Source organism: Lemur catta, chromosome 18 (genome assembly GCF_020740605.2).
Source record: "Lemur catta isolate mLemCat1 chromosome 18, mLemCat1.pri, whole genome shotgun sequence".
Lineage (NCBI taxonomy): Eukaryota > Metazoa > Chordata > Mammalia > Primates > Lemuridae > Lemur > Lemur catta.
This window is the reverse complement of record NC_059145.1, coordinates 40,145,009-40,167,435: the sequence shown is the minus strand read 5'-3', so window position 1 is coordinate 40,167,435 and position 22,427 is coordinate 40,145,009. Positions and strand designations below refer to the sequence as shown.

The following is a 22,427-nucleotide window of genomic DNA, read 5'->3' as shown; positions in this document are numbered from 1 at the left end:
CACTATATTTTATTATATAAGGTATCAGTGAAAATGAAGAAAAGTAGAAGGCAGAATTAAGAGGACATAGGGATTTATGCTGGTAATTCTGTAATTATTTATTTACAATGTGTATCCTCCCAGATCCTCCCTTAGACTTAAGTTCCTAGATGGCAAGGATAGCATCTTTCTCACCTTTTATACTGGGCACCTAATATAATAAGCTTAAAACCTCATAGGTTCTCATTAAATGTACATTCATCCAGCTAGGTGTGTTCTGTTCGATATCATCACACCAGCCTTCTCTTGCTGAGGTTGACATCTGCACAGCCAGAAGCACCCTCATGGCTCTTCCACTGTTTGTCCTAGGCACGGAATCACCACTGGGGCTGATTAGTTCAGGTCTTCTGAGCAGGAAGGAGGACGTATAAACTCTATAGGAGTACTTGGCAGACATTAAGTAATAGTGGCAAAGGCCTTACCTTAACATAACATCTTACAGATGCTTTCAAATGGGGCGGGGAGAGCCTAAAGTAAAGATAACATTGTTAAGAGAAAACTGATGTGCTTTCTGTCCAAATCTGCTGGGTCTTTTTTTTTTCCAGAGCCTTTTCTGACTCATTTGAGAGATGAACTTTTAGTTTCTCTCCATAATCTCTTAATGTGGTGAAGTACACTAATAGATTCTTGTAATGTTTAATTAATCAACTTGGTTCAAAATATATCTTTTATACATTACCTAGAGAGAACTCAGAGGAATGTCTTCAGCCTCAAGTGCTTATATTTTTTGAAAAGGAGGGATGCAAATTGAATTCAGCATCCATCTTAAGAGTTATAATAAAATTATTTGAAGAAAATCAGATGATGAAAGTAAAATCATGAACAAAAATAAAACTCAAAGAAGCCGAAGAAGGTATCAATAAAGCAAAAGTCCTTTTTGAGGACTAATAAAGTTAATAAATCTCTGGCAAGATTGACCAAAAACGAAGGCACAAACGAACAGTTTTAGGAAGGAAAAAGAGAATAATACTACAAATGCAGCAGAGGTAGAAACAATTGATTATAAATAATTATACCAATAAATCTGAAAATCAGATAAAACACACTAATTCCTAGAATTTATTACCAAAACTGATCCAAAATATAATAGAAAATGTAGGTAGCCTTAAATCAATTAATGAAATCCAAAAACATATTTAAATATTCCAAATATGCAGAAACACACACAAAATCAAGAGTTTTATAGGAGTTCTTCCAAATAATCAAGGGGTAGATAACTCTGATCTAACATAAACTTGAGAAAATAGAAAAAGAATTCTCCCCAATTCATTTTATGAAGCTCATATGAGTATAACATACGTAGTGTAGAAGCCCAGACTGCCAGAGGTTCAAATTATGGTTCTACCACTTAGTAGCTACATGATCCCAGGCAAGTTTCTTAACCTCTTTGCTTTAGTTTCCTTATATGTAAATTGGGGGTAACAGTATTATCTACTTTGGGATCTAATACATGAAATATTTAAAACAATGCCTGGAACACTGTAAGTGCTAAAGGTATGTGCTACTGATTTTATGATTATTGATAATATATCCTTGATATCAAAAACAGACAAAAAGAATGATGACAATTTTTAAGCAAAAATGAACTCATGAGAACTTAGTGGGGGTCAGCAAACATTTTATGTAGAGTCAGTAAATAGTTTAAACTTTACAGCCCATATAACGTTTGTCACAACTACAGGCAGTCCTTGTTTTACAGAGGTCTAATACACACGAATTTCAGTTACCATAGTTTAGTTAAATAACACAAGTCTCTCAATAACATAGTCAAGTTTTAGTCACTATGATATATTAACTGTAGCTACATAAAATACAAAATTCGCTGCCAACTGTTCTGTCTACAAATCGCCATGTAACAAGTGTACATAAAGATCAGTGGCCAATCACGTCACTTCTGTCAAAGTTTTTCTGTGACTGATTGTGCATTTGTTATTCAGTTCTTGCACAGACAGCAAAGCATGCAGTTGTGTTGCCTCCTTCTCTCCCAGTGATAAACCCATGTGACAGTTTATAAAAATGGATAACTGAAAGAGGGAACTGGCCAAAAGAGATGAAAGTACAGCAAAAAGAACCAAAAACTAACAACACTGGAAGTGAACTCAAATTGGATATAAATGGAGTTATAGAAGAAATAGCTCACTGTGGGAATGTTGTTGTTACCCCATTCAAAAGACTCAGCCAAAGGAACTTAGTGAAGGTGAACTTATCTGCATAAATGTGGAAAGTGGTTTGGTAAAAAAAGATCATGTCCCAGAGGGGGTGATGCTGGCAAGAAATTTCACATTAAAAGAATTCCCCAAAATATTGAAAGTACAAAGGGTAAAATGTTGGAAACTATTCCAAACTTATTATAGAATGTCAAGGCCTAGAAAAGATGCCTGTTCCATATCATAAATTATATGGTAAGAAAAAACTGGCACTGTTCAAGCTACTTTTGATAAGTTCTTTTACAAAGACATAAAACATTTTAGTTCTCAGTGTTTTTAATGTTTTAAATAACAGTGTACTAAATATTTGGTTTTCTATTTTTTTCATTTTCCTATACATTTATAACAGACAACAGAGAGTTTTTAAAGTTTTGACAAAAAATTTCCAAAGGTCACAGAAAATTTGTAATTTTTCCCACAGATTAACACTGCTTTACATACTTTCACCCTGCATGGCCATTTTTCAAGTTCCATACTACTGTGCAAAAGTCAAGAACTGCCTGTACTCAACACTTCTTAATAGTGTAAAAGCATCTATAGACAATACATGAGTGTGTCTGTGTTCCAGTAAAACTTTATTTACAGACACTGAAACTTGAATTTCATATGTTCACCTGTCATGAAACATTTCTCTCCTTCTAATTTTCTGTCAATCATTTAAAAATGTGAAAACCATTCTTAGCTTGTAGATTACGCAAAAATAGGCAGTAGGCTAAATTTCACTTTTGTGAGCCATAGTATGCTGACCCCTGAATTGGATGAAAAAGTTCTGAATTGGATGAAAAAGTTCTAAAATAAATATTAACAAACTAAATCTAGTAATGTATAAAAGATATATTTTGAACCAAGTTGGTTAATGAAACATTAGAAGAATCTACTAATGTAATTCACCACATTACAGATTAAGGAGAGAAACTAAAAGTTCACCTCTCAAATGAGTCAGAAAAGGCTCTGGGAAAAAAAAGACTCAGCAGATTAGGACAGAAAGCACATCCTTTATCTGACAAAGGGTATCTACAAAATTTTTTTTTAAAAACCTACCACAAACACCATTCCCTTAAGATAAGGTAGAAATGAGAATGTCTACTATTGTCACTTCTAATCAATACTGGTCCAGTGAGCCAAGAAAAAAAAAAATAAAAGTGTAAGGATTTTTTTTAAGCATAAAGATTATAAAGTAAAAAAAAAAAACAACTCATTATTTGCAGGCAACATGACTGTATACATAGAAAATGAAATAAACTATTAGAATTAGTAAATGAATTTAGCAAAAATGTTGAACTCTAAGTAAATTTTAAAAACCCAGCTGTAATTCCACATACCAATGAAAACAAGTGGAAGATTAAAAAACTCAAAATACCATTTACAATGGCATTTTAAAAATTACCTAAGAATAACTTAAAGAAATAAATCTATGGCTACTACTAAGAAAATAAACAAAAAGGCTGGGCATAGTGCCTCACACCTGTAATCCTAGCACTTTGGGAGCCCCAAGGATGGCTTGAGGCCAAGGATCAAGACCAGCCTGGGCAACACAGCAAGACCCTGTCTTTACAAAAAATTTAAAAATTTAGTTGGGCATGGTGGCTCACGCCTATAGTCCCAGTGACTCAAGAGGCTGAGGCAAGTGGATTGCTTGAGCCCAGGAGTTTGAGGTTGCAGTGAGCTATGATGACACCACTGCACTCCAGTCCACACAACAGAGCAAGAGAGCAAGACCCTGTCTCTTAAAAAAAAAAAAAAATTAAAGGCAAATAAACGACAGGATCATGATCATGTACGTGAACTGGAAGACTCAATGTTTTAAAGATGTCAATTATCCTCAAACTGATCTACAGATTCAACATAATCCCAAGCAAAATCTAGCAGGTTTTTTCTTTTTAAATAAAATTGAAAAGTTGATTCTAAATTTGATATGGAAACGAAAATAGCCAAGACAATCTTAGAGAACAAATTTATAGGAACTACTGGAGCTACTGGATATCTAAACTCAATGGACTGAACCATATGATAATGATGAAAACTAATGACAGTTTCTGACCTATGGCAATTTCATACATTTGAAATTAAAAACACATAAATAGAGTAATAAAGACATTGTGGTACCAGCACCACCATGAAAGAGGCCAGTGCAAGAAAACACTTTCAAAACAGAACCACATGCATATACATATTTGATATATGACAAATGTGACAGTGCAGAGCAGTGGGGGAAAGAACTGTCTTTTCAATATATGATGCTAGGTCAATTGGATACTTTTGAGTCCTACCTCACAGTATACACAAAAATCAATTCCCGTTGGATGGCAGGTCTAAATGTGAAAGGTAAAACAACAAAGCCTCAGCAGATAATATTTTCATAATCATTGGGGGAATGAAGGAAACAGACATGATGGAGGGACAGGAGAGGGAAAAGAGGAAAACAAAAAGAAAATTCCCCTCAGTCAGGTGCAGTGTAACCTACATGTAATCTCAGCTATTCAGGAGGCTGAGGTGGGAGGATCACTTGAGCCCAGGAGTTGAATCCAGCCTGGGCAAATCAGCAAGACTCTGTATCTTAAAAAAAAAAAAAAAAAAAAAACGAAAGAAAAGAAAATTCCCCTCAGCAGTAGCTACCCAGTTATGAGAAACAGATTGGCTTCTTTATTTCTAATTGTAACATTAGATGCTAGGAAACAATGGAGTAGTGCCTTTAAAACAGGAAAAAACTATTTCGAAGCTAGATTTTTATGTCCAACTAATCTATTAAGTGAGGACTAAAGTGGGAAATTTAAACAAAAAAAAAATCCAAAAAGTTTATTTTCTAGGCACCTTTCTGAAAATAAACTTCACAGTACAGAGTCCAGGAAAATGACAAATTAATACAATATCCTACGAAAGCCACAGTATCCAAGAAATAGTACTATTAACCTATAAGAGAAATGAAATGAAATCCCAAGATGATGATAATACACTAGGATCTAGAAACAATTGTCTAAAATTAATAGTACAATTTAAAAACCCGAACGTTTCTGACAGTATAATTTAAAAAGCTGAATGACCTCAGACATATGGTACAGATGGCATACGAAAAAAAGAGGCAACTAAAAACAGGGAAGAGGGTAGTTTACTAGAGGGGAACTACACAAGAAACTTGATCCAAATATAATACAAAACCGAACTATGGAATTATTTTGAGCTAATTATATATTTTAAGAAAAGAATACATTTAATACTTAGGTTTAGATTATTCTCATTAAATGTACTAACATAGGAAGGCTCTATGTGGTACTTACATAAAAAAGAGCACGTATAATGTATCACAGGAAAAAAATAGAGGAGGAGGAGGAAGGATAGAAATGACTTTAAAACAGCAGCTGAAATCAACTGAAAGACTTTTGCTGACTCTCCAAATTTAATCTAAAGTGGGCAGAAGGCAATGAGAACTTTGCCTTCTCATTGGAATGTGTTTCTCTATTGGTCTGAAAGTCTGCATGTGCTGACCTTTAAAAGACAGTATAAGGTTTGTCTGTTCTCCCTTCTGCTACTGGGCTGATAGACTGAATGTGGGTGGACAATGACCCTGTGGCTCTGATTTTGGTTGTGTTTAATATTCTATTGTATTTCTTATACAAGCACTGGGAGATTTTTGCAACTGATGTGTTTTTAATCATTCAAAACTAAGCAAAGCATAATGAGATAAAAGAGAAGTTTAAACCACAAACAAAACCATAAAAAAATATGATATAATCATTGGGGGAGGGGTGGCACGCCTAAACATAGCAATCACCAAAGAGCTGCTTTGACTTACAAACTAAATTCCTTCCAAGAAATTTGGAAGTAAATTCTAAGCAATCAAAGGTACAGAAAGCAATGTGCAACAGGAAAAAGATTTTGATGGTGAATATAGACTCAGAAAATATACAAACTGAAAGGACTGTGGCAGAGATGGCAATCTTGCTTCTTTCTGGGTATTCAGAAATACAACATTTCCTACCTCCCTTGGAGTTAGCAGTTGAGACCATGTGACTGGATTCTAGTCAATGCAACGTAATCTAAAGAAATAGGCTTCACTACAAAACATTTTTAAGAGATTCTCCTGGTGCTCTTTGCTGTCAACTAACTAAATACAAAAGAGGGGCCAGGCACGGTGGCTCATGCCTGTAATCCTAGCACTCTGGGAGGCCGAGGCGGGTGGATTGCTCGAGGTCAGGAGTTCGAGACCAGCCTGAGCAAGAGTGAGACCCCCGTCTCTACTAAAAATAGAAAGAAATGATCTGGCCAACTAAAATATATATAGAAAAAATTAGCCAGGCATGGTAGCGCATGCCTGTAGTCCCAGCAACTCGGGAGGCTGAGGCAGTAGGATCGCTTAAACCCAGGAGTTTGAGGTTGCTGTGAGCTAGGCTGACGCCATGGCACTCACTCTAACCTGGGCAACAAAGCGAGACTCTGTCTAAAAAAAAAAAAAAAAAGGGATGGAGTGGTAGACACAAAGACACCAGATGGAAAGAGCTGAAATTCCTCAATCACATGAAAGCCACAGGCCAAACACTCAGTCAGTGATGTGAGCAAGAAATAAACCATTATTTTGTAAAGCAACTGAAATGGTTAGATATGTTCAAACCAATAGCATTAACTACCCTAATACAAAGATCTTACATATCTAACATCCTCATTTTACAAATAAGAAAACTGATGAACAAAACAAATCCAAAAATTATACTAGCTGATAGGAGAACCAAATCTCCTGACTTGCTGTTCAGGGACTTTTACACAGTAAAAGATTTCCATGATACATATAAGAAGTAAAAATTATTATCCCAAGGTTTGTTCCAAGACCACAAAAAGGCAGCAAAATAATCTCTCATATAAAATTTTACCTTAAATTTCTACAAAAATGCTGTGAAAATCTGAGGTATTCATCTCAAATATTATGATTGATACTGCCTCTCACAGTCTGACTTGCATCAGCTGTTTAATAATATTCTTCTTATATTCTGAGGAGTATTTTAAAAATCTTACACTATGTAAGTCTATCATGTGAAGATTGTGTTTGTGATGGTGTTCGTTTCTATGAAGAGTTCCATGGCATTAGGCCACAGTCAAATATATGGCTTCTGATTATGCCTTTCCTTCTACAGAAGGAAAACAGGGAAAAAAAAGCTTTTAACAATAACTCAAGTCAGATTAAAAATAATCCACTATTGGCAGATAACCTAACCTCTCTTTACCTCTGCCATAAACTGAATATATCTTGGGCAAGTTACCTCGCTTTGCTTACAAAAAGAGAATTATTCATGAAGTTCTTTTTCAGTCTATCATTTTATGATTTGACTCTGTTCATGTCAACAAAACTGATTATCTATTAGGCAGAACGATATACAATTGTTCGTATTTGACCATTTTTTAACCTACAAAAACTGGAATTTCACATGGCTTGACCTAATACTAAGTGCTAAGGAATGTATTCAAAAAAGCACTAATTTTTATTAGGTATGCATACATACACATATTTTTTAAAAAAAAAATAATATGCTGACTTAGAACCTCCTGAATTGTTGTCATTAGAGCTAAAAAGCAAATTCTATACATCTGAAGAGAAATATCTTTTATATACACTCTTCTCCTGAATACTTATAACTATGCACTATCTACAAAGAAACTGCTGGCTGGGCGCAGTGGCTCATGCCTGTAATCCCAGCACTCTGGGAGGCTGAGGCAGGTGGATCATTTGAGCTCAGGAGTTCGAGACCAGCCTGAGCAAGAGCGAGACCCCGTATCTACTAAAAATAGAAAGAAAAATTAGTTGGACAACTAAAAATATATATAGAAAAAATTAGCCGGGCATGGTGGCACATGCCTGTAGTCCCAGCTACTCAGGAGGCTGAGGCAGGAGGATCGCTCGAGCCCAGGAGTTTGAGGTTGCTGTGAGCTAGGCTGACGCTGAGGCACTCCAGCCCTAGGCAACAGAGTGAGACTCTGTCTCAAAAAAAAAAAAAAAAAATGCTACATACACAATTTCCATTAATGATTCTATGGGATTCTGAATTAGTGACAATTTGGCCAAATGTTTTGGCCAAAATTATTGCAATTACTGTGTAAACATAAATCCTGCTTGTCTATTACTCCATCAATTTAGACTTCTGCTTAATTAAGGGTTTAGGATTAAGTTTGCTTTGTGAGGCTCGGCTCACAGAGGCTTAAATTACTTGTAAACAGACATTCCCATGACAGATTACATTATAAATGCTCATATTATATAGCACTCAAATACAAAGTTTTCTCTAAAAAAATTGACAATCTACACAAAACAAGAATTCAGACTGACCTTAAGAACAGAGGTATGATTCTTACTAAAACACAATTACATCAAGATGATTTATCCCAAAGACAATGCCAAGAACCAAATGACCATGTGTTTACAAAAATGCTACAGCTGATCTATGAGTATTAAGTGAATCATTAACTTATATTCTTCAAGTATATGAAAAATTTATTTCTCTTGTCTTTAAGATTTTTCTAGAAGAATCTTAATCTTCCTATAAAAGTACCTGCTAGATAAAAAGTAATATGAAATCAAAGGAGGAAGTAACAGTCTTTCCTTATCCCTGTAGACTGAATTCCAGAACATAGCTTTTCAGATTTCAGTGTTGCTGTTAGAGTAATTAGTATAAGTCATCCTGTGATCTTGGGCAGCTGACTTTAAGCAATGAACATCAAAGACATCACTATTCCCATACCAAAACTGCCACCAATTGATTAGTTCAAACTAAAGACAATGAAATAAATAAAATTTTAAAAATGTTCTCCTTAACTAATACTGTCACTGTCAGCTTTACTATTTCCACCCATCACCACAACATTCCCCCCAAACCCTACCTATCAACACAGCCTTCATCACATTAGAATTAGTTTATCATTTACTTGAAAAAACAGAAACATAATGCATTTATATGTGCACAATTTGCCAGATAAAGACTGAGAGGCAGCAAGTATGCCAAGAGTTCAGGAAAGCAGGTAAGAATCCTCTGTGGCCTAGAAGAAACTACATCTAGAGAAAACATAATGGTCTCCTCTATTACTAAAGCACTTAGACTGGTTAGACTTCCTGATGTCCTCAAGCCATAAACGGTCATTGTTTTACAGTCCAAGTGAAATATATGTATAAATATATAAAATAATAAAGAGTAAGGGAGAACCTTAAATTCTCCAGTTTACTGTCATATTTTACAATTCAGAAAAGTGAGATTCAAAGAGGTTTCCCCTTGCCCAGTGGCATTCAGCTAATTAGCAAAACTACAATCAGAACCAAGGTGTCCTAACTCCCACCCAGACCCTCTCCTCAAGATCAGTACTTGTTGAACCTACAAGAAAAGCACTGGTTCAGGGTGTGAACCTAGGTCAAACAGTGGCGATCTTAAGTCAAACAGGGGCCTCAGTGCAGTGGCCTACATAGTGATTTTTGGTTTTGTTTTCGTTTTCTATGGACCCCATCTGACTGGAGCCTACACAGTGTTTTGAAAAACTGTGCCAGTATCTCCAAAATCAGGAATTTTTGAATGAAAATAGATTTACAGCTTCTTTTTAAAAATCAGAAGATCACACTATGATCATGCATTCCCACTTAGCAATGATATACTGGAGCTGAGAAGCACCTGCCTTCTGTAGACACTCATTCACACAATGTACGCAGCATCATCTCTTATTTCAGGCCAGCTTCACTCATTCACTTTAACTGCCAGTGTGTTGTAGCAGTTTAAGTAAGAGACTATTGCACTGGAGCTATTTAAATCATTATCAATTCTAAATATTTCCTAATGGCAGTAGAATCTTGGCTACGTTTCAGCGGCTTGGTTTATTTAAATCACAAAGTCAGCAGAGAGGAAAGATGGGAGAGGGAGAGAAAAGAAAAAACATACACTACGAAACCAGTGGCAATTCCTTTAGAGCATTATCAGAACCTGATTCATACATCCAAAATGTCTTACTTCCACAGGAAGGAATAACCACTAACAAACTCCTCTTTCAGAGTTTAGTCAACGACATGAAAAGCCCTGCCCTGACGCCTCTGCTTTATGAAAAGAGCAAGAATGCATACTCATTCCTAAGGGTATAATCTGAAGGGTTTAAAATTCTATGTATCATAGCTACAGACAATTAGTGTAATAGAGATTTTACATATTTTAAGATCTAGTGCTAGTACCAATAAAACTGTAGCAAAAGGACGTAGGCAGAAAAGATAAAAAAGAATCGGAGAAAGAAGTCTAAATTAGGAACAAGCCTAAATTTTTTTTTTTTTTTTTTTTTTTTTTGAGACAAAGTCTCCCTCTGGCCCCAGGTAGAGTGCAGTGGCATCATCATAGCTCACTGCAACCTCAGACTCCTGGGCTCAAGTGATCCTCCTGCCTCAGCCTCCAGAGTAGCTGGGGTTACAGGTGTGCCCCCAAGCCTAGCTTATTTTTCTCTTCCTATTAGAGACGGAGTCTCGCCCTTGCTCAGTCTGATTTTGAACTCCTCAGCTCAAGCAATCCTCCTGCCTTGGCCTCCCAGAGTGCTAGGATTACAGGCATGAGATACCTTGCCCGGCTCCCTAAACTTTTTTCCACCCTTAAATATGACATTTCCATCCCTTTCAAACACAAATAAAGCTTAATTAAAATCTTTAGGCCTGTAATCCCAGCACTTTGGGAAGCCATTGTGGGAGGGCGTGGTGGTGTGCCAGGAGTTCAAGAACAGCCTGGGCAACATAGCAAGACCCCATCTCTAAAAAAAAAAAAAAAAAAAATTTTTTTTTTTTTTTATTAGCCAGATGTGATGGCACATACCAGTAGTCCTAGCTACTTGGCAGGCTGAGACAGGAGGATCATTTGAGCCCAGGAGTTCAACGCTACAGTGAGCTATGATCATGCCACTGCATTCCAGCCTGGACAACAGAGCAAGACCCTATCTCTGAAAAAAAAAATCTTTAGCAGACACCGCAGTAAGCAACAAGCATACCTAGCACCCAGATCTTGGTTTCTAATACCATTCTCTGATAAAAAGAATCAGGCATCTTTGAAGAAATGACTAATTCTAGGACTGAGGCAGGAAATATTCAAGATGAGCCTGAAGCATCTTGTTATGCCAGAAAGTTAGGAAGTGGGGAAAAAAATTGATGGGGGTAAGTCAAAGGGACATAGGAGTCAACTGAAAGAGCTTCTAATGACCAAAGCTGGAATAATTTGAGCAAGAAAATAAAGTAGTCTTGGACCATAACTCAAGGTATAAATAAGTATTCATGAGTCCATACTGATATAAATAAATGACTGAATAAATGAGGGAGAAAAAACAAATCTCCCGTGAAGAATGCCAAATAATTAATGTAGATACTCCACTTTTAGGAGGTAGAACATAATCCCTCATTCTTTAAGTATGGGTAGCACACAGTAACCTCCTTACAAAGAGTATAATATGGACATGGAGGGAAAGAGAAACCTGACAAACACTACCTAAACCAGGTGATCCAGATTAACATCAACAGTGGTAAGTCATGTTGACAGTACGTACCCTTGATAAAATGTGATGAGTGGCACTATATCTCTGTGATCATCCTAAAAACCATAACCCCCATCTAATCATAAAAAAAAAAATCAGGCAAATCCCATCTGAAGGACATTCTGCAAAACACTGTGCTCCTCAAAACTGTCAAGATCATCAAAAACAAGGAAAGTCTTGAGAAATTGTCACAATCAAGAGAAGCCTAAGCATGACAACTAAATGCAATGTGGTATCCTAGATGAGATCCTAGAGCAAATAAAGGTCATTAGGTAAAAATTAAGGAAATCTAAATAAACTATGGACTTCAGTTAATAATAATATATGAGAGTTCATTAATTATAACCATATATATAAATATGCCATACTAATGTAAGATGTTAATAATAGAGGAAACTGGGCATGGGATATATGGGAACTCTCTGTATTATCTTCACTTTCCTATAAATCTAAATATATCCTAAAATAAAAAATAACTTTTAATCTTTAGATTGACAAGTTTACATAAAAAGAAAATGATGTATTAATTATAAACTGTCTTTATTTCTGAACATAGTCAGAATACGCATTTCTAAAGTGGTCAGAGAGTTTGCTCCATGGTTATAATCAAGCACTTGATGGCTAATGCCATTTCAGTATTTAACATTGTGTAACCATGAAAAAACATATCTGGGTCTTATTTACAGAAGTTTCTTAAATACAGAAAAATGTAAATTGTGCACAATATATTACCAATTTTCCCCAGGGAAACAGATCTAAGAAAAAGATAGTATATGATACCCTCCTTTAATATTCTAGAAACAAATCAGTATTCACTTTCAACTTAAATCTGATCCATGACCAAAAACTATTCTCTCACACAACCTGCAATTCCCCAGAGAGACTGTGTATCAATAACTTCCAAGGCTCTAATCACTGCAAACTAGCTGACCCACCATCAAAGCCTCAACTCTGAAGTTCTACCACCAGTACTCCTGAAAGTCAACTTACCCTTATTGATTCACAGAGAGACAACAGTGATCAATTCTAACAAGTACTTATTCATGTACAGAGAAATAAAACAAAATAACTTAGCAATGCATGTCTAATATTTCTAACCAAATCATAAAACTTTGGAAAGGGCATTTGGATCCAACCTCTTTATTTTAAAAGTGAGAAAAGGGCCAAGGGAATTAACAAAGATACTTGTCCCAGGTCATCCTTGAGTCTCAACTAGAACTAAGATTTCCTTTCTACCCTACATTCCAAATTAGGCAGCAGAGGGAAAAAATAGGAAGTATTATAATTCTGATCATTTTCTACACTAAGTTAGAATCCTTTAGTTCTCTCAGGGGTCAATAGGACAAGACCAGCTATATTTACCTATTAAAAATAGCACCAAATAGCTATTATTTTTTAAATGACATGCCTGCCTCATATGGATTTGTGTCTCTTATTTAACTCTAAATTATCGCACTATGCCTCTATTGTCAATATCTATGATGTGAAGGTTGAAGCCTTGGCTAAAGCTCCTAAGTATACAATTTAATTTCATACAAACAGAAAAGTGAGTGTATTAGTTTTCTTTCCAGTTGTCCTTAATAATTTTTTCTTTTTTAAAATTGAGGTGAAATTTATGTAACATAGAATTAACCATTTTAAAGTATACAATTCCATGGCCTCACCATTTCTCTCCAGTTTCAAACTGTCCTTAAGAATTTTTAATTAGAGATGCACTAATCCAAATGTAGAAAAGCTACTCTGTTTTCAGTTAATTCAGTACTGAATTCAGTTAATTCAGCTAATTCATTTCAAAATGTGATGGCCTATGTCCAGGTTCCAACCTTAAGTGTATCCTGAGCCCCTTTATCAATTCAATCTCTTTCTACACGTGGCCAGCAAGAAGGCGTAGGTACTGTGCCAAGTACCTTTCCCCTTCTTCTACATATCAGTAGTATCCTATCACACAGAAAACCCACACTCCTGCCCTGAACATATTCACAAAGTGAGGCTTATTGTGTGGTTAGCCTATTCAGCATGCTTTTGTCTCAACGAATACTTAGAGGACATTTCACACTACTTAGAAAGGAGTTATCTCATTCCACTGACCCAACAGCCAACTTTATCAAAAAGCTTTTTGTTACAAGCTGTGATAACCCAGGAAACCAGATCTATTTTTACTGTTCTGGCAAGCAAAAGGAAAAGACGAGATCATAGGAAAAAAGCCCACACATTGATCATTTTAAAAAATCACTTATTCTACAGAGTTTTTCCCTTTCTTTGGTGTCTAGCTGTAAGTGAACAAAACGAAAAACTTTCAGAACTGTTTAATGCTAGAAAAAAAAATCACTATTGTAACAACTAAGCAGCAAACTTCATATTCTAGTCCAAACACTGAACCTATCATGGGTCTAATTTGTAAGAAAAATAAGGACTTCCCTCCAGCATCACCTCAAGAAATAGCTACATATAAAAATAAGAACATTTACTGAGTGCTTACATTCTAGAGACCATTCTAATATTAATTTTACATATATTAATTCACTTAATTTATTGAACAACTCTAGGACACAGGTATCCCCATTTAAAATGAGGACACCAAGGCACTTACCTAACTTACCTGAGGTTACTCAGCTAGTAAAGCAGTAGACCCCAACCCTTAAATTACCAGCAAATACTGATTCTCACAGCAATTTTTATAGCAAGCTCTAGGCAAATCTAAAAGATTATTAAATATACTGACAAGTCAAAGGCTATATAAACACTCCCTCCTAAGACCTCTATCCATCCCCATCCATGCTGGGTAACCAGCTAGCTCCCCTCACCAACACTGCTACTGATCTGATCCTCTAATGAAACCTCTTTCAATGTCTAGTGAAAAAGTGAAACTGCTGTGCATTAGAGCATTAACTCCTACTAACTTTACTCCCCCTACTTTTTAATTCTTAAAAAAAGTTGTTATTCATCATTCACCATATTTCTGGGTACTCAAAATACATGAATGTGCCTTCTGTCTGACTGCCATGTATGAAGCTATGGCCAAATGCTTTAACAAGGGGTGTGCACCTTCAGACTCTTGACTAGGCCATTTCTTCTGCTTATGTACTTAGCACAGTCTCTGCTCTAAAACACTCAAGAAACAAGACAGATCAAGAGCACTGTTTAATCTCTAAATTTGTGTGTGTCAGTATGCATTTGAAATCCAAATGACTGAAGGTAGCTGATGTAAACAAAGGAACTTGCAGCAGGCAACGATAAGCAACAAATAACATAGTATCTTCCAGTGGTGTAGACGAGTAGTCTGACATTCTGAAGGTGAATGAGTAATGAGTAAGAGTGGACAAGTATATAAGTATGCTGAATCAGAATTAATTTATATCAATTCTCTCTCTTCAATCTTAAAATAATTCTCGCATGCTTAATAACTAAAATGCTATTCTTCTTTTCTGCCTTTTCAAGACTACCTCAACTATCTCCGTCCCTGTGAGAGCCTCCATGACTTCCAGAGCACTCTATATGACATGCACTTCTAGTATATGGCTCATATGACATGAGCTTCTACTATTCCACTTTATAATTTATGTGCCTGTTACCCTCTATAAACTGTGAGCTCAAGAGTAGGGATTTTCAGAGTGATTTTTGGATGCTCACCCAGCACCTATCCCAGTTCCAGAAGCATGGTAGATGCAAAAGAATGTATGAATGAGTGAGAGAAAAATATGTTACATGTCTTTATAATTCTCAGGTCTTCAATTTTTTCTTTTAATCACAACCCATGGCAAAAAATACATTTATATCATGATCCATATTCACATATAAACAAAACAGAAGTTTCATGAATCAATACTCATTCTTACTATGGAAAATGCACTGATATCTTCTGTTCCATTCTCTTCTGTTGTTTTTTTGTTTTGTTTTGTTTTGTTTTGTTTTGAAGGGCTGTCTGTGACCCATAATTTGAAAATTTCAGTTCTGATAAAAATGGCCAATATCTTCCAGCCAGAGCAAGAGCAAGAGCCTGTCTCTACAAAAAATAGAAAAATTAGCTGGGCTGGTGGGGTGTGCCTGTACTCCCAGCTACTTGGGAGTCTGAGGCAGGAGGATCCCTTGAGCTCAGGAGTTTGAGCTTGCAGCGAGCTATGACGATGCCACTGCACTCTCATCTGGGCAACAGAGCAAGACCCTGTCCGGGGTGGGGGAGAATCTCTTAACAAAAGCAGGTACAATTAAAAGTGGTTTTCAGTTTTCCAGTGGTGATGACTTCCCCACGGGAGCAAGCCCCCCCCCTCTTTTTTTTGAGACAGAGTCTCTGCTCTGTTGTCCCAGCTAGAGTGCAGTGGTGTCATAATAACTCACTGCAACCTCAAACTCCTGGGCTCAAGTGATCCTCTTGCCTCAGCCTCCCTAGTAGCCGGGACTACAGACACGTGCCACCATGCCTGGCTAATTTTTTCTATTTTTAATAGAGACAAGGTCTCCCTTTCGCTCAGGCTCAGGCTGGTCTTGAACTCCTGACCTCAAGTGATCCTCCTGCCTTGGCCTCCCAGAGTGCTAGGATTACAGGCATGAGCCACAGCACCCAGCCAGAAAATAAACCTCTTGCAAAGAATCTCCTGCATCCCTCTCCAGAAGAAGAGAAGAGGAAACACAAGAAGCAGCACCTTCTACAGAGCCCCAATTCCTAACTTCACGGATGTGAAATGCCCAGGATGCTATAAAATCACCACGGTCGTTAGCCATGCACACATAGTAGTTGTGTACTGGCTACTCCACTGTCACATCTGTCAGCCTAAAGAAGGAAAAGCAAGGTTTACAGAAGGATGCCCCTTTAAATGGAAGCAGCACCGAAGGAGCCCTAAATCAAGATAAGTGGGTTCCTTGGGCCTCTGGTAAATAAAAAGGAAAAAAAAAGATGAGTGGAAAACCATCCCAATAAACACATTATAGATAACAAAAATAAATAAATAAAAGTAGTTTTCAAACTTTAATGTGGATATTTCCTGGGAAGATGGTTTAAAATAGATTACAGATTTCTATTCCCAGAATCTGATATGGTAAATCTCAGCAGGAGCCCAGGAGTCTGTATTTCAAAGTAGTCCAAATGGTTCTGATGTAGATGATAAAACCATCTTATGCTTACATAATTGAAGCTTTAATCTCAAAAGTCATAGCTTGAACTCTTCTTACGGTTAAGCAAAATATCTGCAAGAGGATTCTGCCCTGCCTATAGAATGGTTTTTAATCTTAAAGTTGTTAGGCTCAACAATACTTTTATACACTTCCTCTAAAAACAACTTGGTAAGCCAACCACTAAAATCTAACCATTCCTCTTAACTACAGCCCTTTGCACAAGAAAACAGAAGAATGATATGAATGAAAGGCATTTCTGTTGCCAAGTCATTTGCTTTATAACTGAAAGGGCTTTTGAAAACCAGTCACACTGACCATACAAGTGACATATGTAGTCATCAGTTTGGAATCCCTAAGGACTATAGCTCACAAACAATCACTAACAGCTCAAAGTCTAACCCCAGCATGCTTAAAAGCCATTGCTGAAATAAAGCTTTCATAAGAACACTCTACAATACAAGCCAATAATAAGAATTTAAGGTTTTATTTCTTTTTTTTAGAAACAGGGTCTCACTCTGTCACTCAGGCTGGAATGCAGCAGGGTGAGCATAGCTCTATAACCTCAACCTCCTGGGCTCCAGTGATCCTCCTGCCTCAGCCTTCCAAGTAGCTGGGACTACAGGTATGTGTCACCAAGCCTGGCTATTTTTTTTTTTAGTAGAGATGGGGTCTTGCTATGTTGCCCAAGTTGTTCTCAAACTCCTGGCCTCAAGCGACCCCTCTGGCCTTGGCCTCCCAAAGTGCTGGGATTACAGGCATTAGCCACCGTGCCCAACCAACCTTAAAGTTTGAAATTAAAAAAAACTAATATTTAAAAAGCACCAAACATTTACAATGAATAATCCAGAAATGAAACTAAGAAAACAATTCCACTTACTATATCATCAAAAAGAATAAAATACTTAAAAATAATTTTAAGAGACAGAGTATATCACTCTATCACCCACGCTAGAATGCGGTGGTACAATCATAGCTCACTGCAGCAACAAACTCAAACGAAGCAATCCTCCCTCCTTCCTCAGGTGCCTGAACAGCTGGGACTACAGCCATGCACCACCATGCCTGGCTAATTTTTTTTTTTTTTTTTTTAATTTTTGGTAGAGATGAGGTCTCACTGTGTTGCTCAGGCTGGTCTCAAACTCCTAGCCTCAAGCAATCCTCCTGTCTCAGTCTCCCAAAGTGCTGAGATTATAAGCATGAGCCACCACACCTGGCCTAAAAATAAACTTAATAAAAGTGTACAATTATACTCTGAAAAATATAAAACATGCTGAAAGAAACTAAGGAAGATCTAAACAAATGGAGAGACAGCTCAAGTTCATGGATCAAAAGACTTAACATTAAGATGGAAGTACTTCCCAAACTGATCTACAGGTTCAATAAAATCTCTATCAAAATCTCAGCTAGCTTCATTGTAGAAATTAACAGACTAATCCTAAAATTCATAGGGAAATTCGAGAGATTGAGAATAGCCAAAACAATCTTGAAGAACAAAGCTAGAAGACTCACACATCCCAATTCCAGAATATACTACACAAAGCTACAATAATCAAGACAATGTGGCACTAGTATGGCATAAACATAAGGCAACAGAACAGAAAGTCCAAAAATAATCTTCATATTTACAGTCAATTAATTTGACATAGTGCCAACAAAATTCGATGGGGAAGGAACGTCTTTTCAACAAATGGTGCTGTGACAACTGAATATCCACACACAAAACAATGAGGTTGGACCCTCAACTCACACTACACACACAAAATTAACTCAAAATGGAGCAAAGACCAAATTTAACAGCTAAAACTATAAAACTCTTAGAGGAGAATATAGGGATAAATCCTCGTGACCTTGGATTCGGCAATTATTTATTTCTTAAATATGGCACCAAAAGCACAGGTAACAAAAGAAAAAAATAAATTGGACTTCATCTAAATTAAAAACTTTCATGCTTCAAAGGACATCATCAAGAAAATGAAAAGACAAGACCTGATAAAGGGAGGTCCTGGGCAGAGGTCACAAGATTGTCTTCAGTGGAGATGGGATGATCAGAATCACCAACTGTAGTTGAATAGTAATTGCCTGAAGCTGAGATCCCATCCTTTAAAAGCTCTGTATTTCTGTGAATGTTTGGGAAATTTGGATTTTGAGATGAGAAGGTCTACCATTTTTCCTCCTTTGCTGGCAAAGTAATACAACTTCTCTTTATTCTCCTCTCCCCCAAGAAAGGAAAAGACAATACACAGAATGGGAGAAAATATTTATAGTTGAGACCCTTGAACAATGTGGAGGTTGGGGGCAATTACCCCTGTGGAGTCGAAAATCATGTATATTAACTTTTGACTCTCCAAAAATTTAATTATTAATAGCCTCCTGTTGACCAGAAGCCTTACTGATAGTTGATATTTGGTATATGTATTATATACTATATTCTTAAAGTAAGCTAGAGAAAAGAGAGTTGGTCTTCTTGTTTCAGTGGTAGCAGAGGCAGAAGAAAATCTGTGTAAAGTGGACCTCCACAGTTGAAACCTATGCTGTTAAAAGGTCAACTGCATAAATCACATATATGATAAAGGACTTTGTGATATTATGATTATATATTTTGATTTTTGTTCAGGATTCCTGGTTCTCAGCTCCTGGAAGCCTGGTTATTTCCTAAGTGACTACAGCACTAAGAACATCTTTTGTTAAAGTATTTGGCCTTTTGTTCTTGATTCCAAAGTAGCTCCTCAAGGATAAAGGTAAAAAACAGTCTTTTGGCCAGAGCAGTAGTGCACACCTATTGTCCCAGCCACTCAGGAGGTTGAGGTGGGAGGATCACTTGAGCCCCAAAAGTTGGAGGCCACAGTGTGCTATGATCACGCTTGTGAATAGCCACCGCACTCTAGTCTGAGCATCATAGTGAGAACCCATCTCTTACAATTTAAAAAAAAAAAAAAATATTTAAAAACCAGTCTTTTGTTATTTACAACAACCCTTTCAAACACTCCCTGTCTCAAAACAGACAAACAAACAACAAAAAAACCCATGAACAAATGGATAAACAAAATAACGTATATCCTTGTTGTGAAATGTTATTCAGCCATAAAAAGGAATGAAGTACTAATACATTCTACAAGATAGATGAACCCTGAAAACATTATGCTAAATACAAGAAGCCACTCACACACACACAAAAAAAACTATCTATATAAAATATCCAGAATAGGTAAATGCATAGAAAGAAAGTAGATTTGTGGTTGCCTAGGGCTTGACAGGATTAGGGTATTAGGGGGTAACCCTTAAAGAATATGAGGTTTCTTCTGGGGATCATGAAAACGTTGTAAAATTGATTGTAGTAATGGTGCCCATATTTGAATATACCAAATACCACTGAAATTGTACACTTTAAATGGGTGAATTATATGGTATGTGAATGTATCTCAATAAAACTGTTGCCAAAAAAAAAAAGAAAGAGATAGCACCAAGCACATTAAACTAATATCTTCCTTTGCATGAGATACTTAATACCAGCTTCAAGGATATTTCCTTTCTTGCATTTTTTTTTTTTTTTTTGAGACAGACAGAGTCTCGCTCTGTTGCCCGGACTAGATAGAGTGCCGTGGCATCAGCCTAACTCACTGCACCCTCAAACTCCTGGGCTCAAGCACTCCTGCCTCAGCCTCCCGAGTAGATGGACTACAGGCATGCACCACAATGCCTGGCTAATTTTTCTATTTTTAGTAGAGACAGGGTCTCTCTCTTGCTCAGGCTGGGCTCGAACTCTTGAGCTCAAGCGATCCTCCTGCCTTGGCCTCTCAGAATGCTAGGATTACAGGCTTGAGCCACCGAACCCGGCCCAGTACAATTATTTTTTTAAAGCAAAGCTTGCCAAAAGAAACACGCTTTGTTGTAGATGCATATACAAACTTCTACAAGAAAAGGCCAGTTAAAGAGTGCCACTAGAAGCTGAGGAGAAAAACTAAGCTTTCAACAATTAAGTACTTCATTTTACACAATAGTGTGAAACCGTAAAAGTGACATGGCAAGCAAAGTGATCATAATCATTAATGGGGAAAAAATACACTTGTTCTGTGATCTTTAAATTTTTTTGTTGAAACATTAAAAACTGTCAGTTATAATTGTATAAGAAAATGAAAAAAACAGGAAAACTAATATTTACTACACTAGAGAACATTAGAAATACTGAAAATCATAGTGTTTAATTTCTTTGTAAACTTATCAGGACTAGTTTCAATGGTGCTTATCTTCTTATCATATAATTTATGATATGAAGTAGACATATTTTCTATGTCTTAGCAAACTGTCACTCTAAGTTTCAAATAGCTTCCAACACTTTATCTTTTGTACTCTCAAAGATATTCTTTGACACTGAGAATATCTGACTTTCAGAGAACATGTCACAGAGTATCTTTGAGAGTTCTTTTAGTTTCTTGCCAGCATCACCTCCTCTGGGACATCTTCACCAAATCACTTTACTCATTTATGCAGATAAAGCTCACCTTCACTAAGTTCCTTTGGCTGCATACCCAGAGTCTTTTGAATGGTGGCAGCAATGACATTCCCACAGTGAGATATTTCTTCTATAACTCCAATTATGTTCAATTTGAATTTCACTTCCAGTGTTGTTACTTTTTGGTTCTTTGCTGCACTTTCATCTTTGTTGACCAGTTCCCTCTTTCAATTTTCCATTTTTGTAAACTGTCACATAGGTTTATCACTGAGAGAAGAGGAGGCAACATAACTGCATGCTTTGCTATCTGTACATGAACAAAATAACGGATGCACAATCAATCACAGACAGACTTTGACAAAAGAGACATGTTTGGTCCCTGATCTGATATTGATGCACACTTGTTATGTAGTGATTTATAGGCAGAAAAGCTGGTATTGAATTTTGTGGTTTATGCAATTACTCAGAGTTGATATAGTATGTAAAATTGAACCATGTTATTAGGGAATTGATATTATTTAACTAAACCATGGTAAGTGAAATTTGTGCATATGGGAACCACACAAAGCAAGGACTCTACATGTATCAAATCACAGAATCATGGCACTTAAAAGATGCCTTCAAGATAATCTAATCTAAGCACAGAGTGTATGTGGGCCCTTGATGTAGATATCAGTGACCATCTACTTCCTGCTTAACCATTTCAAGTGATGCACATTACCTCACAGGGTGACTTTTCCACTGCTGAACAGCTCTAATGGTCAGAAAAATAGGCTGGGTGCAGTGGCTCATGCCTGTAATCCCAGCACTCTGGGAGGCCGAGGCGGGTGGATCATTTGAGCTCAGGAGTTCAAGACCAGCCTGAGCAAGAGTGAGACCCCCGTCTCTACTAAAAAAAATAGAAAGAAATTATATGGACAACTAAAAAAAAAAAAATAGAGGGAGGGAGAGAGAGAGAGAAATTAGCTGGGCATGGTGGCACATGGCTGTAGTCCCAGCTACTTGGGAGACTGAGGCAGGAGGATTGCTTGGCCCAAGAGTTTGAGGTTGCTATCAGCTAGGCTGACGCCACGGCACTCTAGCCTGAGCAACAGAGTGAGACTCTG

General features: G+C 36.8%; 1 protein-coding gene and 1 pseudogene across 1 annotated transcript in view; one reads left to right on the top strand and one right to left on the bottom strand.

The window, feature by feature from the left end:
* MAP4 (microtubule associated protein 4) overlaps positions 1 to 22,427 on the bottom strand; it is a 191,313-nt gene that overhangs the window by 134,214 nt on the left and 34,672 nt on the right. The window lies entirely within an intron of this gene.
* LOC123623402 lies at positions 16,307 to 16,610 on the top strand (annotated as a pseudogene).